General features: G+C 54.1%; 1 pseudogene; it reads left to right on the top strand.

The window, feature by feature from the left end:
- The first annotated feature begins 508 nt into the window (after positions 1-508).
- Positions 509-1716, top strand: LOC129062061 (tubulin epsilon and delta complex protein 2-like; annotated as a pseudogene).
- Positions 1717-2665: the final 949 nt, after the last annotated feature.

Here is a 2665-nt window from a genome sequence, read left to right as displayed (position 1 = left end):
GTGGGGTGGTGGTGGTGGTTAGGAAGAGAGGAACAAATACAAATTTGTTTATTTTTTTCTCTTTTCTACCATAAGAATATTCTAATCTCCTGCCTAGGGGTGGGAGGTAGGTGTAGGAGGAGCTGCCAATGTCTGGGAGCCAGGTAGGGAGAAGATTGGAGTGGCAGGGAACGCATATTTCAGGATATTGACTGATCGAATCCCCTTGCTCACTTTCTCTTCATCTGTGTCAGTATGCACAGGTACAAAGCCTCTCTTGTTCAGTCTCTTGAGAGAATAACTCACCCCCCGCCCCGACCCTTTTGCTAGCATGGGATTGGGGTATGTGTGTAGTTCCAAGGATGGGAGATTGGATCTGGGCAATCTATATGCTTCATGTAAAGACTTTCCCCAGTGGCAGCAAATCCTGAAGAGCGGCTGCACCTTGCTGTTGCTGGCCGGCTGCTGGCACCAGCGAGGCCCATACCGCCGAGGAAGCAGGGTCACAGTGAGCTGGGTCCTAGGAAGGATGGCTCAGGTGCTGAGTCCCCAGTGTGTCACTCCCAGGCTGGTGGCCAAGCTGCAGGATGCCCTGGCCGCATGTGCCACAACAGTGGCAGCTGGAGAGGAGCCTGTGAGTCTCCAGAGGCTGCTGTGGACCTGGGAACCAGCCAAGACCCTGGCTCCAGAGCCCACCCCAGGGCCAAAAACTAATGAAGAGGCCCCCTCTCCAGCACGCACACCCAGGGCCCTACACCTCAAGAAGCTGGAGCTTCTGACCCAGGCACTGGAGAAGGCGGTGCAGGTGTGAAAAGCCATATCTAAGGCTAGAGAAAGGGACAAGGCCTGCAGACTGAAGTCTGGGTCCGTTGCCTCTTCTGTAACCTCCACAGCCTCTGCCCCAACCCCAGGCTCCTGAGACAAACCTCCAGGGGCATCCGACAGACCATGCCTGCCAAGGGCTGCCCAGGCTTCTGTCAGCAGGGGATCAGACCTCTAAGAGGAGAGGACCCCAAGCTGCCATGCCTGGGCCAGGCCTCAGGGACCAACAAATAGCTCCATCCGCCACTCCTCGGGCCCCAGAATCTTTCACACTCAGGGAGAAGGGGACCTTCTGCAGCTGCCCGTGGCCTTCAGGAAGGCGGCTTCTCAGAACCCCTGCCTGTGGGTCCAGCTCAGCTCCACACAGGCCGGCGGCTCCACGGATGCCGCTATATCCTCCAAAATCCAGTTCCTCCAGAAAGTGCAGATGACTTCAGGCTGGCCCACCTCCAGAGGCGGAGGCGGAGGCGGAGGCAGGGTGCCTGCAGAAGGCCTGCTTGCTGCTGAGACGGAGAATCGGGGAATCGGGGAAGAGCTCACAACAGCCCCTATGGACTGGAGGCAGACGCACCGCTACCTGCCCACCTTGGAGGGGCAGTGTCTCCCCAGGCGGCAGGAACTGCAGGCAGTGGTGGAACAGCAGCTGGGGCCGTCGCCTGAGAGGGGAATCCCCAGGGCTTCTCTACTCAGGCACCCAGGAGCTGCAGACCCTAGAAGCCCTCAGGCGCGGCGGGTGGGCATGCTGGACTAGCAGATACACTTGCAAAAGATCCTGAGGGCAGAACTCTTCTCCTGGGTGAGCACGCAGGACCCCCTGGGACCGCCCTGGCTGGTGCCATGCTGGGCTGTGCATGGCCTTCTCCAAGAGGGAGGCCAGCGTTTTCCACCATCCTGCGAGATGAGCCTGCCGACTGAACGCCCCCTGCGGCAGGACAAGCTGGTTCTGGGTCTGCTGGGGAGAGTACCCCCTCTGTGGTCAGAGCTAAGTGAACAGGGACTGAGGGGATTTTCATTGGTGCAGAGGCCTGGGAGATGCCTGTACTCCCCGGGGAAACCAGGTCTCCAAGGTGCAGGGACCGCCCCCTGGCTCTTCCGGAGGACCTAGGTCCCTTCTCAGGGCTGCTAAACCTGGTCAGGGCTCGGCTGGACCCTCCACAAGCTTGGGGAGACCAGAGCCCTGTGGGGGACTTTTCTTAGCTACCTCTGTTTTCTCTCACTTTATCTTAAAAGCTGCTTGTATGACATTAAAACTACTTTAGAAAGTATATATATTTACATCATACCCCCACCAAAAAAAGATTTCAACCGATCCTCCTATTTTGGCCTTACTCCACAACTCCCACTTCAAAGATACCAGATGCCTTCAACTCCAAGACCTTTACAAAGCTCTGGAGTGCTAATTGGCTTCCTAATGGCTTTTTTAAAGGTTCACTTCTCCTGGTCTCCTAACTCAGTTATCATTCGCACACCAACATTTCAGTTTCTGAATCTTTTTTAAACATTTCTCTTCTATCTCTGACTCTTAACCTCTTTGAACTTGAGGGGTTATGACTTTAGATTATTTTACCCTGACTTTACTGAGGTATTAGAAAGACGCTCAGATAAGTATGTGTAATCAATCTCTCATATTTTAATGGGAATTACTACCTCCTTTTTAAAGGCGATCTCACACCGTTTGGCAGTATCTTCATTGAGATGTAGTTACTCCCTCCCTGTCATATCCTATATCTATAGTATAGATAGTTGGGGCTCCCACTGCTGGTTCTTACAGGTTCTGGACCCCCCATAAAAGAACTATTAAATCAGTAATCCAACTTCTTACCTCAAAAACCTAGAATACATCCCTGACTGAGGTAGCCCAGTT

This window comes from Pteronotus mesoamericanus, unplaced genomic scaffold, assembly GCF_021234165.1.
Source record: "Pteronotus mesoamericanus isolate MK-2021 breed Mesoamerican mustached bat unplaced genomic scaffold, CSHL_Meso_final scaffold_705, whole genome shotgun sequence".
Classification (NCBI taxonomy): Eukaryota; Metazoa; Chordata; class Mammalia; order Chiroptera; family Mormoopidae; genus Pteronotus; species Pteronotus mesoamericanus.
Note: the sequence above shows the minus strand (reverse complement) of the source record. Positions and strands in the feature narration are given on the sequence as shown.